The 18,975-nt window shown below is 43.6% G+C and overlaps 1 long non-coding RNA gene across 1 annotated transcript in view; it reads left to right on the forward strand.

Annotated features, from left to right (window-relative positions):
- Window positions 1-17,451, forward strand: part of LOC149454568 (uncharacterized) — a 54,671-nt gene extending 37,220 nt beyond the window's left edge. The window contains exon 2 of the long non-coding RNA XR_016314188.1: window positions 17,242-17,451. This is a non-coding gene — a long non-coding RNA (uncharacterized LOC149454568). The remainder of the gene's footprint in view (window positions 1-17,241) is intronic.
- The last annotated feature ends 1,524 nt before the right edge of the window (window positions 17,452-18,975 follow it).

The raw sequence follows: 18,975 nt of genomic DNA on the forward strand, positions 1-18,975 counted from the left end.
TGTGCTACACATTGCTTCCAGGTCAGCAACAAGAAGTGAAGAAGAGCAGATGTGAGTCCGCTCTGCTCCCTCCCCTCTATGCGAAGGCACTCGCTATGCATGGCGGGGGCGTGAGCACAAGGGGGGGGCGCCCTTTACCGGGGAGTATGAAAGCAATCCAGTGCCACCAAAGGCACCGGACTGCTTTCATCTGACAGCCGTTGTCACCTGTGGCCCCTGAGTCACAACCCAAAGATGAATCTTTGCTAAGTGACTCTGATGAAAAGTGAGAAAACCGCAGCCCCTTATTGTCCAACCACGGGTGACTCCCTGCAAGATTCTCTAATTGTGTTGTTTGAATATGTTTACTGATCATGCCTTAACTTGCCTTATTGCATTGTCATTGCTGTAGCTGATGTTTCATTATGATGTTGAGATGCCGAGGACAGCATCTGTTAAGGGAGGGGAGGCAGTTAGACGGGTGCAGTGTGTTTTCTCCACTGTAGGTGGCACTCAGCCTGATTGGCACCACAGCTGGAAAGGAAGTTAAGAGAAACAAGGTTTCTCTATGGTTTCCTGAGTCTTGGAAGCAGCGTTCCAATTGGCTACAATACATTCAGGTGAACCCTGGCAGCCATCTTGGGTCAGCAGAGCCTTTTATAAGTCCCCGCCCCCAGGTTTTTGTGTGCATTTTGCGAAGTGGCTAGAGTAGGGAGAGAGACCTCGGCAGTTAGGGAAAGTGATTACCAGCAGGGAAAGCTTGCAGTGGAGAAGAGACAGATTAGAGACTCGCCATCCTGCAAGGGAGCCTACCCTTTGAGACAGATCGGCCAGGATACACTCCGCCCTCTGAACAGACACTGTCAGCACATCTCCCCTGACCGCTGTGTCTCTACATTAGAACTGAACTGTAAGTGTTTCCCTAGCAGTGTTCTCCCACTTGGGGTGTTTGTAGTTTGGCATTCTCTTCAATACAAGTTCCACTTTTAATTGCGACCTGTCTTTACTGCCGCCGCACCACGCTGCACCTTCCCACATGCCTTCAGAACATCTAACCTGCATATTTCTGGAGGACTAGGGATTTAGATAGCACTGAAGTCAATGGATCAGCAGAACAGACACAGAGCTATTGTTTTCAGGAGTCTGCTTCCTCACAGCTCCAACATGTATTAGGTTCCTTTTAAACATTTTTATAGCAGACAGTCTGCCCTGAGACTGGTTCTATGTGTATATTGTAGAAGAGGAAGTTAAACAATGTTGAAGCTGTTTGAAGCCTCCTTTGTGTAATGATTCTGCTTCCTATTCTTGCTATTGTAATGATCCCAGCCATGGCACCACCTGCCTGGAGTTTGCATGTTATCCCTGTGCCTGCGTGGGTTTCCTCTGGGTACTCCGGTTTCCTCCCACACTCCAAAGACATGCTGGTATGTCAATTGGATCCTGTCTAAATTGGCCTTAGTATGTGTATGTATGAATGTGAGTTAGGGACCTTAGATTGTACACCCCTTAGGGACTGATGTGAATGTACAATATACTGTATATGTAAAGCACCGAGTAAATTCATGGTGCTATATAAGTATCTAAAATAAATAAATAAATTGTAATGTTCCACAGCCAATAAGGACTCAGCTGTAAAACATGATGGAGAAATCAGTGCATCAATGGGATAAACTAGTGTGGGGATAATGTATTTTTACACTGTATAGCCAACGGTATCTGAACACCTTGTAGGCAGGTTGAAGACTGCCTAGTTAGTTTTGTGCCGGCCTAGGCAGGGTGGCAAAAGGGTTAAATTGACTGCTCCCGATGTGCGGACTTTTTGGGGCTTCAGCCAGCCCACCTGTGCTATAAATTGGGGGAAGGCTGAGGTCCCGGGGCTCTTACCCTGCTTGAAAGAGAGTGTCCTAGTCCCCATGTATTATGCTGTGCTACTGCTGTTCCTGCAAAAAGAGAAGGACTACTAACACCGAGGTTTCTGAGATGCCACCAGCCATGGACCATGCTAATGGACTCTGTCTCAATAGACTGTTGCCCATAAGGTATGTCAATTCATAACATAAGTATATAGCTTATAGCAATTTCTCACAAGATAGCGCTCCAACACCTAAAACCAAAAATCAAATAAATGCATCAATTAATAGATGGAAACAAGTTAGAAAAATTTGGACAATCAATTACTCAAAATTCTTCTATGATTTCCTCCACCTGATAAGTGAAAAGTGCACAAAAAGAAGTCCACAAATCAATGCCCTCTAAAAAGTCCATCTTAAGTAGACTTCCACTTCCAATGTTCAATAAATTTATCAAAATGTGTCTGTGGGAATTTTCCCAGTCCAGCCAAACAAGTATTTGTGAGGTTGCATATTGATGTTGGGTGAGAAGACCTGACTAAACATTTGTGATTCATTCAGAAATTTACATCATCCTGAGATCCGGATGTATCCGAATTTCCAAATTATGATAGTAACGCATTTAAACAGATCCAAAATAAAAAAATGATGTTTTGTGCGAAATAACGAATTACCCGAATTTAAAACAAATTCAAAATGTAAACAGATTGCTGACTATTGCTGCGTTCCTTCAAAGACTGTGGTGTTTATTTACTAAAGCAGGAAGGTGCAAGATCAGGCTCACTTCTGCATAAAAACCAATCAGCTTAAGGGTTTTATTGCCAAAGCTTAATGGAGTGACAGCAGTGGGAGCCAATGGCTCCCATTGATGTCTCAGCCAGTGATGAGAGAGAGAACTGGGAGAGCCGAAGCTTCCCTGCACAACTCTGGATTGAGATTGGAGAAACCTTCAGCCTTTACAACCACTTTAACTTGCAGGAAGCAGTTTTTTTTCACTACCACTTTAATTGAAGGGAAAGCTGAGGGAAGACCTCATAAATATGTTGATGCTCCTTCACCATCCTGTTTGCAAGTCAGGGAGGTGACCAAGCTGTAAAGTTTATCTCTTATAGGAAAAATGTGATCACTCAGCTCATCTGGCTCTGTAGTTTGACAGTGGTGGGTAAAAAATAAAAGAAATTCTGATATTCCTAAAAGATCCCTATTCTAAAGGCCATTCTTTGTAGACAAATGGGAAAAGAACCACGGGGAGAGTCTGGACCAGGCTGACTTGAACAAAACCTACAACAAAACTTTCACCCAACATCCTGGTCTGGGAGAACTCCTACAAGATATTCCCACGATGGTATATGATGCCTAATTGCATTGCTAAATTTATTAAAGGATCTCGGCCTACTTCTGATGCTTTAATGAACATATCTAGTGGCAATGCCACAGAGCCAGCACATTCTGGATCCAGGTATATAATATGCTCAGGTCCATCCTAAACACCAACATGACTTAGAACACCTGATGAGCTTTGCTAGATAGACTAAAGTGAGACTTATCTAATTGTGAAAGAAAATTAGGGGAGTTTGTGGTTTTGGCCACCAGACAAACATTAGTTAGAGCTTGGACACAACCAACCATCTATTTCGCTGAGGTAAAACAGAGGATGATGGGCATTATGGTGCATGAGAAGCCCACAGCAATGCTAAACAACACCAATGCTAAGTTTCTCAAAATATGGTCTCCGTGGCTAGACTATAATAACCCCATAATATTTGATCACTCCCTCCTCTTGCTCTATTTCTTAGCAGCAATGGAGGACTCACACACTTGCCCAGATTCCATGGATATCCCAATTCTGGCCTTCTTTTGAATCCCCTCCCCCCTTCTCTAAGCAAACCGTAACCCCTTCTCCCCATATCCCCCCCTTGTCACATTCTTTACCCAACTCCTCTTTCCACCCCTTCTTTCTACCCCCATTTAACAATCTAGAACTGATTGCTCCATACTACTCATTTTCCCTGTCCTTGGGACAACTCCTTTGTTGCATCAAGTCCGGCTCCTACCCTACAAGATCTTGAAACACTTCCTATTCTCTTGTTAACATTTAGCTTTTTAAATTGTATTTTATTTGCTATTCTCAATTTGCAGTATAAACGCTGATGTCTTGGACATCCAATGTCCTTTATGTCTGCTTATCCACATGAATACTGTCTGCACCTTTGTTACTTTCCTTTTACTTTGTACAAAATATGAAAAAAACTATTAGTTATTAGTTATTTTGCTGTCATTCCACTGTCATATTTTTAAATAGCTTCATTAATGATTAATCGTTGTTTGGCTGTACAGGTAACAAAATAAATCCAAAGCATGGATTAAACCCATCACTTGATGGAACACAGAGATTAGCAAATGTATAGTCCTAGTGGACTGAAAAATAAAATAAGTGTAGTGCCCTCCTAGGTAGCTAGGGAGAGCTAGACTCCAAAGGTTAGAGAGGGGCTGAGTAGCAGCCCAGGTATAATAGCCAGGCTGGGGTAAAATTATGGTCAAAGCTGAGAGGCTCTGCAGGCCAGCCCCTCTAGAAGTTCCCCCTGCTCTAGGGCTTTGGAGGAAGGCCTTAGAGACAGTGGGTGGATCTGAGGAGTGACTGACTGCACTCTTGAAGGACCCCAGCCAATCCCCAATAAAAGGCTTGGCAAGGGGCTGGGATGCCATTAAAAGTGTTGGAGCCTGCTCAGCTGCAGGAGAAGTGTGGGTGAAAGATGAAGTGAGGCTGAGATGCAGGAGCCTGGGAGAGAGGCCAGGCTGAAAGGAGCTCACCTCCAGGCAGAGGGACCTTGAAAGGAAGTAAGCTGTGGACTTCACTGGCCCCCTGAGAGAGGACCATCTGGTGGCAGGGAAGGAGCAGCCCAGCTGATAGGCCTGGTAGCAGCCACTTACCCAACAGTACCACAGGAGAAGGACTCGGTGAGTACTCCTACACCCCTTTGGCCAGAAAGGGGAAAGAGCATTTGGGTGGGGAACCTGACTAACTTTACACCTGGGTCTATTACATTTTCAGTGGCAGCTTTGGACTCCGTTACCCAGGGATTCCTCCAGACAGCTAGATAAAGGAAAAGATTTGTCTGGGTTCTGGGGTATTACACCGGGAGAGGCTGGAGAGCTCTGCTAGAAGAGAAGTTCTGACTATGAGCCTTGTAATATAGACTATATTGCTAAAGTACTGGGACGCATGCCTTTACACGCATATGAACTGAAATGGCATCCCAGTCTTAGTCCATAGGGTTCAATATTGAGTTGGCCCCGCCCTTTGCAGCTATAACAGCTTCAACTCTTCTGGGAAGGCCGTCCACAAGGTTTAGGAGGGTGTCTATGGGAAGGTTTGACCATCCTTCCTGACGCTCATTTGTGAGGTCAGGCACTGATGTCGGACGAGAAGACCTGGCACGCAGTCTCCACTCTAATTCATCCCAAAGGTGATGTAAGGCTTGGATGCAGCACTGACCCCACTCTGTCATTTTACGTGGCCTACCACTTGGTGGCTGAGTTGCTGTTGTTCCCAGTTGCTTCCACTTTGTTATAATACCACCAACAGTTGACTGTGGAATATTTAGTTGCCAGGACATTTCATGGATGGACTTATAGCACAGGTGGCAATCTATTACGGTACCGCGCTTGAATTCACTGAGCTCCTGAGAGCGACCCATTCTTTCACAAATGTTTGTAGAAGCAGTCTGCATGCCTAGGTGCTTGATTTTAAACACCTGTGGACATGGAAGTGATTGGAACACCTGAATCCAATGATTTGGAGGGCTGGCCCAACACTCCTGGCAATATAGTGTAGTTCAGGACATTTGTCCTCATTTGTCATTTCCTTAGGCATCCTATACACCTCTTACCCCATCCAAGTTCTACCTCCCTAATAAAACCTCAAAACAAAGCTGAAGGACTGTTTTTCTGTTTCCTGAATAGGGTTGCCACCTCATCCCTTTAAACCTGAACAAATATTCATTACAAAGGTTCTGTGGCTGATTAAGGTTGTCATTAAACTCACTTAGTGAATTATCTGCAATAAATTAGCCTGAGAATCTGTGTAATGAATATTTGTTCAGGTTTAAAGGGATGAGGTGGCAACCCTACTCCTGATGCAAGTCTGAATGTGTGATGCATGGCTGTGCAGGACTAGAGGGGGACCCTATTCTCTTGCAGCTCCTGAGGGGGTAGTGCTACATAAGATAAAGGCTTACCTTATCTTGTTGTACCTCTTCCAAACACCTTCCAAGTACCTGTTTCATCTGCATTATTAGCGTGATGATGTCACAAGGCTATCTTCCCCCATTCCTTCCTATTAAGCTGTTGTTGTATTTGCACATCAGGGTCCATTGGCATAACTATAGAAGACCCCGCAACTGCTATTAGGCACAATATTGTCTGGCTATACTGTGACTTATGTGAGTAGTAATTGGATTGGACAAATCAGTTTCAATAAAATGATGTATCCTCCCAACCTGCAAAGACATACTAGGGGGGATTTACTAAAACTGTGCAAAATCTGGTGCAGCTCTGGATAAAAAACTAATTAGTTTCCAGGTTTTATCATCAAAGCTTAAGTGAACAAGCTGAAATTAGAGGCTAATTGGCTACCATTCACAGCTGCACCAGTTTCTAAGTGCTTCATTCTTAGTAAATCTCCCCCACTGGTAGGTTATTTGGCTCCTGTGTAAATTAGCTCTAGTTTGTGTTTACAGGTTGGCTATGCACAATCTGGCGGCCTATCTCACGAACAAATTGTTGAGAAATTTGTATTGAAAGCCTTTCAAGTCTGGCAGGCATGGTTCCTAGAGAGCTGGAATATAGAATCAGATGCAACCAGGGGCGGACTGACAACTCATGGGGACCCCGGGCAATAGGGGATCATGGGGCCCCTGTGCCCTTGCCCACACTCAAAGCACACCCAAAAAAGCCTATAAAAAGGTACCAGGGGCATTTCATGGGGCCCCATACTGACCCCGGGCCCTCGGGCAGTGCTCGAGTGCTCAAATGGTCAGTCCGCCCCTAGATGCAACTAAATAGATATATACATACATACATACTTACATTTGTAATGGGTCTTTCGTTGAGTGGGAGGTAAAGAGAGGTTTTGCGATATGATATATATATATAAATAACACAGTTGTGGCACCATCAGGGGCCTATGTATACACAGTATGGGGAAACGTATGTGCATATCCCTTATTATTGAGTGTAGGTCAGTGGTTCTCAACCTGTGGGTCGCGACCCCTTTGGGGGTCGAACGACCCTTTCACAGGGGTCCCCTAAGACCATCAGAAAACACATATTTCTGATGTGTAAAGAGCAGCTACTGTGTTGAAAGCAGCTACTCTGTTAAAAGCAGCTGCTCTGTTAAAAGCAGCTACTGTGTTAAAAGCAGCAGTACTGAAGGTAAAACAACACTCATGAATTATAATTACTGGGTAAATAATTTTATGGTTGGGGGTCACCACAACATGAGGAACTGTATTAAAGGGTCACGGCATTAGGAAGGTTGAGAACCACTGGTGTAGGTGCTTCCAGTAAGGGGTACAGTTAATAATACAGGATACATATGCATTTTAGGCAGCTCTTCACTTCCAATCTTGTAGCAACTGTTTGGGGTAGATCCTTTTACGTTTCAGCATGACTGCCAAAGCTAGCCCCTTACCCCCTTCACACAGCCTCCCAATGGCCCGTTAAGTATGCTTTAATGCTTGGGGATGGCCCGGCTTCTCTGTCATGTGACCCCTGTGATTGACTCTCACAATTATCAAATAATCAGAAGCCCGTCCTGCTAGCTCCTGATCAGAAGCCGTGATCAAGAGCACAAAACCGCAAGCTGCTGTGGACGCATATGTGCATTACATGGTCCACAAGAGATTAAAGGCATGGCTTCACATATTTGCTATTGAGGCCTACACAGAGCCCTGACCTCAACCCTACTAAACATCTTTGGGAGTAATTTGAATGCCATTTGTGAGTCAGGTCTAGACATGTGCAGAACAAAAAAAAATTCATTTTGACTGATGCATTAAGTTACTAATTTTTTTGTTTAGCATTTTCTACCAGATTTAAATTTTTCTTGTTTTTTTATTATTTCTATTTTATTCCTTTATATTCTATTGTATTTTATTGTATTGTATTCTATTCTTTTCCAGTTTCAGAAGACGGCTATATTCTGATACACACAGGGGTTTATTTACTAAAGCTGGAATGTTCTACATCAGCGAAATTGATGGTTGGTTGTGTCCAAGCTTTAACAAATGTTTGGTGGCCATAACCACAAACTCCCCTAATTTTCTTTTACAATTAGATAAGTCTGACTTTAGTCTATGTAGCAAAAGCTCCTCAGGTGTTTGTTTAGGGTGGACCTGAGCATATTATATACCCGGATCCAGAATTTGCTGGCTCTGGGGCATTGCCACCTCATATGTTCATTAAAACCTTGGAAGCAGGCCGAGGGAGATCCTTTCAAAAATTTGGCAATGCAATTAGGTATCATATACCATCGTGGGAATATCTTGTAGGAGTTCTCCCAGACCAGGAAGTTGGGTGAAAGTTTTGATTTAGGTTTTGTTCAAGTCAGCCTGGTCCAGACTCTCCACTTGGTTCTTTTCCCATTTGTCTACATAGAATGGCCTTTAGAATAGGGATCTTTTAGGAATATCAGAATTTCTTTTATTATTTACCCACCACTGTCAAACTACACAGCCAGATAAGCTGAGTGATCACATTTTCCCTATAAGAGATAAACTTTACAGCTTGTGCACCTCCCTGACCTGCAAACTGGATGGTGAAGGAGCATCAACATATTTATGGGGTCTTCCCTCAGCTTTCCCTTCAATTAAAGTGGTAGTGAAAAAAAAATCTGCTTCTTGCAAGTTAAAGAGGTTGTAAAGGTTGAAGGTTTTTTTACCTTCATGCATTCTATGCATGACAGGAAAAAACTTTCTATGTGCTACTCTCCGATCTCAATCCAGCGTTGTGCAGGGAAGCCTCAGCTCTCCCAAGTCTCTCTCTCATCACTGGCTGAGACACAGCAGCAGGAGTCATTGGCTCCCACTGCTGTCAATCACAGCCAGTGAAAAGGGAGCAGAGGGTGGGGCTGAGCTGCGCTCTGTGTGTCTTATAAACACAGAGCGGGGCTCAGAAGCGAGCACGCAGGAGTGCTCTGGGGGCACTCAGAAGGGGGGAGGGGTCTGGAGCTTCAGTGGGGGCCTGAGAAGAGGAAGATAGGGCCTGCTCTATGTAAAACCATTTCACAGAACAGGTAAGTATGACATGTTTGTTTAAAAAAAAAAAAGCCTTTAATATCACTTTAATGTCATGCATTGCATACTAGCACATTATGAACTACTTACCTTAAAACAAAGCCCTCCAGCAGTGAGCTGTCACCAGCGACAGGGCTTCCATCTTCACCTGGTCTTCATTCTGGGTTTGCGGGCTTCGGTCATTTGACTGGTAGAGCCGCAATGATGTCGCTCCCGCGTATGCATGTGGGACTACAGCCAAGGCACAACTGTCTCAATGGACGGCATCAGCTTGTATGTCCTGCAATGATGTATGAGCCAATAAGAAGATCCAAACATGCGGCAGGGGAGCAGGTATACTATACACGCAGAAGTGTGAAATACCTGCTGCAGCCAGGACAAAAAAGAGGCAAATATGTCATTTCAACAAATGGACCAACGGAAAGGTAAGTACAGAACCTGATCTTGTAAAAGGGACACTGGTGACAGGGCCACTTTAATAAGCAAGCTCCCTGTACCTGAATACATATTAGACAGTCAGTACATTGCAATGCAATAGGTCATAATCAACTAACAATGCTGGCCCTTCCTCTCAGTCTGATGTGCAGGACATGGGAGATATGAAGACATATTTCATGTAATCATACAAGCAGTATTTAAAATGCATAACTGGAATAAAAATATATATTTTTTATATTTGCCTAAAGCTACACCTAGTAGCCAGTAACTAGATTAAATAAAAAAATTAAAAGAAAAATATGGTGGATGCCATTGCTGACTGCTTCCATTGAAAATGTTAGTGTCTTTGACGTCATTTGGCCAATTTAATGTCCCAGAACAAGCATGCAGTCATGGATTTCTGACTTTTTTTATACTTTATTGTTCTGTGTGCATGTTCCAGGTCAGCAATTCAGAAAGTATTAATGCTAACGTGTTTGCAAAACTAGCATGTTTAGTAGGAGGTTAGCAAACCTCTAAAGAAAACTCATACTAAGAGAAATAGCGAATCTATCTCTCTACCCCTCACCTCACCCCTTCAGTCTCCGTCTGTATCACAAGCCTACTGAATGACATATCGGATTGGATGTCACTCCACTTCCTCAAACTAAATCTTTCCAAAACCGAGCTCCTAGTTTGCCCCCCCACGTGCCGCCCCCCCCGACTTCTCCATCACGACCAACAACGCCACCATCAGTCCCACCCCACAAGCCAGAGTACTAGGTGTAATCCTAGACACCAATCTGTCTTTCCAGCCCCAGGTCCAATCGCTAACAAACTCATGTAGACTTCACCTCCGCCACATCTCCTAAATATGTCCGTTCCTAACCCCAGAAACTACTAAGCAACTCATTCACTCCCTTATTATATCATGACTACTGTAACTCCCTCCTCACCGGCTTACCTCATCACAGGCTATCCCCGCTTCAGTCTATTCTGAATACTGCAGCCAGACTCCTCCACCTTACTAATCGCTCCGTATCCGCCACCCCCCTCTGCCAATCCCTCCACTGGCTTCCGATTGCCCAACGGATAAAATTCAAAATGCTAACACTGACGTACAAAGCTGTCCATAATACTGCCCAGAACTACATCACCGATCTGGTATCCAAATACCACCCAAAACGTACTCTCCGCTCCTCACAAGACCTCCTACTCTCTAGTTCCCTGGTCTCCTCCTTCCATGCCCATCTCCAGGACTTCCCCCATCCTCTGGAACTCCCTACCCCAATCCATCAGACTATCACCTACTCTCCTCACCTTTAGGCGCACTCTGAAAACCCATCTCTTCAGGGAAGCCTACCCCACCCTCAGCTAACTGCCGATCTCCTCCACTCTTCCTACCACTCCATCTCCCACAGCTATTTCCTCCTGTACCACTATCCCCTCCCTCCTAGATTGTAAGCTGCAAGGAGCAGGGCCCTCGAACCCCTTGTGTATTGAATTGTATTGTTACTGTACTGTCTCGTGTACTGTCTCCCATTATAATGTACAGCGCTGAGCAAACTCTTGGCGCTATATAAATGCTGTATAATAATAATAATAATAAAATAGGTAATCTGCCATAGTTGACCTCTACTTATGAAAAAGCTAGGTCTTTGGCCTTCATGCTGATCCATTTGCTTCGATAGCTCACGAGTCATTGACTGGAAACAGTTATGGAGATGAAGAGTTCCGTACCTTTGCTGTGACATGACTTCCATCATGCTTGTTTCAGGTCAGTGACTGAAAGTATTGAAGCCAGATATAGCAAGGCAACTGTCAGTTTCAGAAGAAGGTCAACAACGGCAGCTTTGGTATTTCTATTAGAACAAGTTTTAGCTGCATATGACTGCGCAATGCCGCAGCTGTGTGAAAGTTCCGTGTGCCACGACATTATAATTGGTCCTTGGGGAATGGATAGGGCGGCATCTCCATGTTCTAAAATATTTGTCCATCGTACAGAATATCCGATTGTGCCGGAGTATCGGATACACTGACGAAGCTTCAGCTTGGTTACAGTTTAAGTGCTTCCATGGCACCGCCATTTTGTGTCCTCCTTTATACATGTAGCATTAATTCTAGCAGATTTCTCTGTGCTTTGGCCAAGGCTTTTCATTTTGGTGGAAGCTAAAAATAGTCATGTGAAACTCCTGTTAGCACACCCCCTCTGCCCTGTAATCCTGGTAGAGGAGGGGGGAGACGAGCATATTTGCTGTATCTGTTCTCTCCGGAGAATGGATAGCTGTTCCCCTCTTTAATTAATCCTGGCTTACAGCAGAAACTCGACGACCTGTCAGCCTAAGCAGTTGTTCGTTATTTTTTCCCCCCATCTCCCGCTTTCCTTGGCCCCATAAAGTTGGGAGGGAACTTTTGGAAACTTATTTTTGGAGTTTGTGTCACTGTCACAAACTTTTAGCTCCCTTCCTTTCCCCCTCTTTCAGCCCATTGCTGATTGTCCTCTCAGCATGGTCTGTTAAAACTTCCATTTCCTTTTTTTTCTGTTTGCAGGCTCTGACAGTCCCTCGAGATTCTAGAAATAGACCCCTTCATCAGGCAGGCCTGTGAATGAGAGCAGTGCATGTTTAAAAAAGATACAAGAAGAGGGTTTTATGTTTACTTAGCTAATATGATTTTGCCAGATCTGTTTACAGCATGGCGCAAAACGCTTTTTTTTTCCTCATAAAACATACAGGGTAACCTGTAGGTGGGGACAGAGGATCAAGGCTTATGTAGTTTGTCCTGGCATAGGGGCAGTGAGACTGTAAATGGGGTGGGCAGGCAGGGTTAGCGGAAAGCCTGCCAAGAAAAGGTGACTGTTCAAAAAATAAGTGGAAAAAAGCACTCCCTGTTCTTGCTAGTATTTTCTTTGTGATTGCATGCCATGCTGGCAGACAGGATAGGATAGACAGATTGACAGCTACACTATATGACCAAACAGTAGTGGAGAGCCCTCCAAATTATCAAGTGTTTCTTGTAAAGGGTACTGTTAATGCAACAGCTTACAAATATATTTTTGACGATTATGCACAATTCTACGCTTCAGTCTAGGGAAGGTACTTTTCTCTTCCAAGATGACTGTGCCTTGTGCCAAAAGCTCCATAGTTGGTTTGGTAAGTTTGGTGCAGTGGAACTCGAGTGGTCTGCAAAGTGCACTGACCCAGCCCTACTAAACCTTGGGATAGAAAGTTCCAGTTCCTTCCACAGGTGTGCGGTAGGGTTGAGGTCAAGGCTTCTTGGAGACCATTCAAGTTCCTGAAGGTCAGGTACTGAAATAGAACAAGAAGACTTGGCATACAATTACCATTACAGTTTGTCTTAAAGGTGTACAAATTTCCACAGACACCCCAACGTTTTGTGAAACACCTATCCAGTATGCTATTATAGCTGCTAAGTGACACCAACTCCATATTGTTGCCCATGGTTCTTCAATGGAATGTCCAACAAGCTCCTGTAGGTGTGATAGTCAGGTGTCCATAAATGTTTGGCCATGGAGGTTATTAGATATAAATAACAGACTTGTCTCCACAATGTACATTGTACAGCAGGCACATCGCAAGAATATGAAATGTTGGGTTTTCTTATTCTTTAAGAGACACGTTGCCCTGAATGGGCAATGTAACACTTTCTCATTATTATATGTTGCATTTGCCTATAACAGCTATTCTCAACCAGGGTTCCACTAAAGATTTACAATGGATTCCTTGTGGCTGACTGACCTCCCCTCTGTGCCTGCACAGTCCTGAAAGCAATGCCACTCAGCAAAGCCAGCAACATGACACCTATGAATTTTTTAGCTGGTTGTAAGGGGGCATTCTTCCCAGTGACCCCCAAAGAATTACTTTCAGCAGGGGTTCTCTGAGACCTGAAAACTCTTCCAATGTTTCTTCTGGGGTAAAAAGGTTTAGAAAAACTGGCCTATATGTTATTTTGAAGGTTCTTTCAATGAAAGGTTAGCTTGCAGTCTCTTGTGTGTTTACTCTTACCTCCTTACTGCTCTTGATTTCTTCACATGTGTGTTTGTCTGTGCTCACCTGTGGATGTCGTCTGCTATTCCCTGGGTTTTATGTCCTTCCCTTCCATCACTTCCTATCCCACCTCCTTGTCTGCCTGTCTATTTAAGATGTGCTCAGACTGGGCCACATTGCCTGAGCAACTTCGTCTGTTGTCGGAGCTCCCACGTGGTTCTCCTGTGATGCCTATTTAGGCTTTCTGTGTACCGACCCTGGCTTTGTTCTTGACCTTGCTTATAGTCTATCTGTGTACTGACCCCGGCTTTGTTCCTGACATTGCTAGTTTTCTGCCTGTCCTGACCTTGGCTTGCCAACTGGATCTCCTGTGTCTACTCCTGGTGTACCCTGTTCCCGCTAGCGGTCTCGTCTACCTCAGCTGGGTGTACCTGGGGCCGCGACCTGGTTCCAGCTTGCTCCAAGTCTATCCCTACCAACAGGGGCCCTGGTAAACAAGCAGGCTGGGGCTTAGATTCCACGCCCTGGGTAATCCCAAGCTGTGGTTTTATAGAGCTCACTACCCTAGGTGCTGACTTATTGATGAACAAAGGCAAGCCAGCTTCCTAAATCTTGAAGACTCCAGGCATTAGAGTTGTGCTCAGATATTTGCATACCGGGTAGAAATCATGAAATTTCAGATAGAATATGCCCAACAACACCTTGACATGCCTCACCAGACTTTTTTGTGGCATTGCCAGAAAGGCTTCTTTCTGGCAACTCGACCATGCAGCTCATTTTTGTTCAAGTATCGTCGTATTGTGCTCCTTAAAACAACCACACCGTCGTCTTTTAATAGAGCAGCCTGTATTTCTCCTGAGGTTACCTGTGGGTTTTTCTTTGTATCCTGAACAATTCTTATGGCAGTTGTGACTGCAAACTTTCTTGGTCTACCTGACTTGGCTTGGTATTAAGAGATACCCAAGGTTTGTGGAATAGACGCCCTCAAGAGTTGGTTCTGGTCAGCTCCGTGGATTTCTTTAAAAAAGGCCTGGGTTCTTTCCTAGATACACAGAATATAACTGGATACTAACATTTATAGGTAAAGTTGATCCAGGGAATATCCGAATCAAGAAGGAATTTTTTTCCTTGCAGGAGCAAATTGGATCATGCTTTGCTAGGGGTTTTTTTGCCTTCCTCTGGATCAATTGTGGGTATAGGATCATAACTTTTTTTTTTTTTAATGGTTGAACTGGATGGACTTTTGTCTTTTTTTCAGCCAGACTAACTATGTGTTCAATGCTATGTGTTTCCACCTCTTAATAAGTGAATTGAACAGTACTAACTGACAAATTCAAGGCTTTGAATATCTTTTTATATCCTTTTCCATCTTTATAAAGATCTCTGTACCAAGGCCAAACATTCCAGGGTATGCAAACTTTTGATCAGAGTCATTTGGGTGATTTCTGTTATTATGAGTTATGTGATAATAAATGGCTTCATGTGATCACTATCCTTCAATAAAACACATTTTTTTTGGCATAATCAGTCATATTTTAAATATAAATGACAGTTTTACAATTTCTGCCAGGGTATGCAAACTTTTGAGCATGTCAGTATATATTTTTCAGGGATTTCAGCAGTGAAATTTTCCTGCCACACTTTTAGACTCCGTTCCCATACACCCTGGGGGTGTTTCCACTCATTTCAGGTGCTCCTATTATTCCTGTTGCATTTAACATAATGGAATATATAATTGAAAAATCCAAAAGGAACAAAACACAGGGTTGCTCTAAAGAGCGAATTTTCTTTCTCAGTCCTCTGCTGCAGATATTGTATTTTGCCAGCCGGCCCTGAACAGTCCAAACAGTACTTGTATCCAACTGGATGCAGGTACTATTCGCCCAACAATTTTCTGCCCGGCTCCTTGGACTTTTAATTCAAATGATGCGAATAGCAGGCAGCCAACAGAGCAACCCACTGAGCTAATTGCGGCTGGTTCAAACTGGCCAAAGTTCGCTCCGTGTATGACCAGCTTAAGAGGGGGTCTGGGGAGCTTTCTTCTCACTTCCTGTTATATCTACGGGACAGAGAGCTAAATGAAATCTCTAAAATGAGAAACAGCCAAAAAAACTTTGATGGTAGTTTTAAATACTCCCCACTTCTTCCAAAATGAAAAAAAAGTTTTGGCTTTAGGGTTCTTGTATACGGGACGTTTGGAAAACACTTCTGAACGATGGAAACTGACTGCTGGAAAACGTAGGTTAAAAAACATCAGTTTAGCCACGTTTGCATACAACGATTATGCGCGTTTGCGTTTAGAAGCGTTTTTAAAAGATAACCTCAGGAGACCTTCCCAAATGCCCAGAATGCTCTGAAAAACAGTAAAAAATATACTGTTTCAGACATTTTGAGAGAGCAGAAGCAGAGAGAGCAGTATGTGTTGAGATTACCAGTCTTTTCTGGTTGTATTCACTATGGAGCCCATCATGAGCATAATGCAGCGTTCTACCATTTTTTCCTTCACGCGAATCCTGGAACTGACTTGGCTGGTGTACCGGGCCCATTTGAATACATGGAATTTCTGATGATGAAAAAAAGGCTCTGGACAGCATCTGGACATGGAACAGTTAAACGCTTCTAAACGCAAGCGCTTTTAAATGCAGTTATCTGCGTTTTCAAGCATTTGGCATTTGAAACGCTGATTAAAATCTACTCCTAAACGCAAATTTGGTGCGTTCAAAAAAAACTCTGTAAACTCAACTGCCTGTAAACGACAGGCACATATTAAAACATTAGGGAGAGTTGAGGGACTGCTGAAAAAAACGCAGTAAAGCTCATGAACGTCAGTTTATCAGCTGCAGTGTACATGAGCCCTTAGACCTAATTTAATTACATTTTATAAGTAGGGTAAGACATCAAAGAGAATGTAACTTCCCTTGTTTATGAGTAATTTAAAAGTTTGAATAAAAGTTTTTGTTTGTAAAATATCTCTCCTAAACTCAGCGGCTAGACTCATCCACCTCACCAACCGCTCCACATCTGCCTCCCCCCTCTGCCAATCCCTTTATTGGCTCCCGATTGCCCAACGCATCAAATTCAAACTGCTAACTCTGACCTACAAAGCCATTCACAACGCCGCCCCAAACTACATAACTGACCTGATACTCAAATACTACCCTACCCGTGCCCTCCGCTCCTCACAGGAGCTCCTACTCTCTAGCTCCCTGGTCTCCTCCTCCCACGCCCGATTGCAGAACTTCTCCAGGACTTCCCCCATCCTCTGGAACTCCCTACCCCAATCCATCAGACTGTCGCCTACCCTCCTCACCTTCAGGCGCACCCTGAAAACCCTCCTCTTCAGGGAAGCCTACCCCAACCTCACCTAACACCTGACCTCACCTAACAACTAACCTCCTCCACTCCATCCCCCACAGCCATCTCCTCCTGTGCAGCCTTCCCCTCCCTCCTAGATTGTAAGCTGGAAAGAGCAGGGCCCTCGATCCCCTCGTGTATTGTATTGTTACTGTCTTGTCTCATGTTCTGTCCCCCTTGCTACTGTACAGCGCTGAGCATACCCTTTGGCGCTATATAAATACTGTATAATAATAATCTCTCTATGCCGTTTTATACTTGTGTTTTTAATTCTGCCCATCCCTGTGTTTTTACAGTAAAAAGTGATGTACTTTTTGGCTTGTTTTTTCCTATTTCCAGCACATCTAGAGGTTGGCAGGATACAGTCTCCGGCAATTTGGATGTTCTGTACCTGTGATTGATGGGCATTCTGCAGAAAGACAGAGGAAGATTCGGTTGATGCCTGCATTACCCAGAATCCTCCCTCATCCGTGCGAGCCTAACATCTTGCATCTTTCTGTTATATATTTTGGCACCTCCTGATGAAATAAAATGTACTTGGATTTTATAGACATGGGAGCGCTTGTGGTGTGGAGGCCGACAGAGAACATAAACATCCCATGGAGCTGTATACATTTTGACTGAACATAGGATTCCTGGCATTAGTGTAGCCATTCCATGACACAGTAACCAAACACAGGTTCCGATGTAAGGGATCATTTATAGCAGAACGGCAGAGCGACCGTATGGAGAGTGGTTAGCCAAACAAAGTCCAGGCAAACAGCAAAAACACAACTAAAATATATGGGAGCAGTGTTAGGGTCCAGGGGCGGACTGACAACTCATGGGGCCCCTGGGTAATAGGGGATCATGGGGCCCCTGTGTCCTTGCCCAAACTCAAAAAAGCCTATGAAAAAGGTACCAGGGGCATCTCATGGGGCCCCCTACTGAAACCGGGCCCTCGGGCAGTGCCGAGTTTCCAAATGGTCAGTCCGCCCCTGTTAGGGTCACCACAGATGTTAGTGTTAGGGTCACCAAACATGTTACAATCTAACCATAAACCATTGTACAATCAATGTCTATGGTAAGCCTTAGACTCCTTTCATATGGGAGATCTAATCATGTCCACTTTTCAGGCGGACCTGATCAGACGGTCCATGCATCCCTATGGATAGGCGGGTATAAATGTACTTGTGTCCGTTTACACCCGCCTATCTCCAGGTCCGATCCGGTCCGCTCAAAACAGAAGGGGATCCGTCCTCTTTAGTTTAGGCAGATCAGATCAGAGAATCAGACCTATGGGCAGGCTGAGTCTGTTTACTCTCGGCCACCCATAGAGCAGTCTGTCAGTGTCTGCTCTTCATAAACTGAGCGGACATGGATGTGTCATCCTCCCACTCTGCCCTGATCAGTGGGGATCTGTGAGCTGATCCCCTGCTAATCGCAACGGATTCCACAGAGAAGCCGCCCTGTGTGAAGGGGGTCTACAAAGCAAAAGGATTTTTATTTATGTCAACCCAGAGCCTTCCACACAGTACAGCCAGGTTGGTGACTACAGATGTGCACAGTGGAAAAATTTGCTTTGTTTTGGATTAGTTCATTAAGGTAATCATTTTGTTTCATCATATTTGTTCTTAGCATGATTCGTTTTCGGAATTTGTTTCTTAAATTCAGATATTCATTATTTTCAAATCTATTTGAAATTCAATTAAAATTTCGAATTTCAAAAGACGTCTATATTTTTTCTATTCTAGTCTATTTTTTTCTATTCCATTATTTTCTATTCTATTCTTTTATTTCCTATTCTATTCTTTTATTTTATATTATATTATTTTATTCTCTATGCTATTCTCTTTTGTTCTTTTAAATTATTTTCTATTCTATTCCTTTATTTTCTATTCTATTCAGCAGCCTAAGTAGGAATCATCATCTTATTTCACTTTTATACCTTAATGTATCTATGTAAATATGTGTCCATTTCAAATTCAAGTTAATTTTCAAATTTAAAAGTGTTACTCAATCCAGGACCCTGCATTCAATATATCTGATTTCCCACAGTACACAGAACATGGAAGTGCAATTATTTTAGTAAAT

The sequence above is a fragment of the Staurois parvus genome, unplaced genomic scaffold (assembly GCF_062004578.1).
Source record: "Staurois parvus isolate SC_StPar_1 unplaced genomic scaffold, SC_StPar_1.0 ptg000423l, whole genome shotgun sequence".
Classification (NCBI taxonomy): Eukaryota; Metazoa; Chordata; class Amphibia; order Anura; family Ranidae; genus Staurois; species Staurois parvus.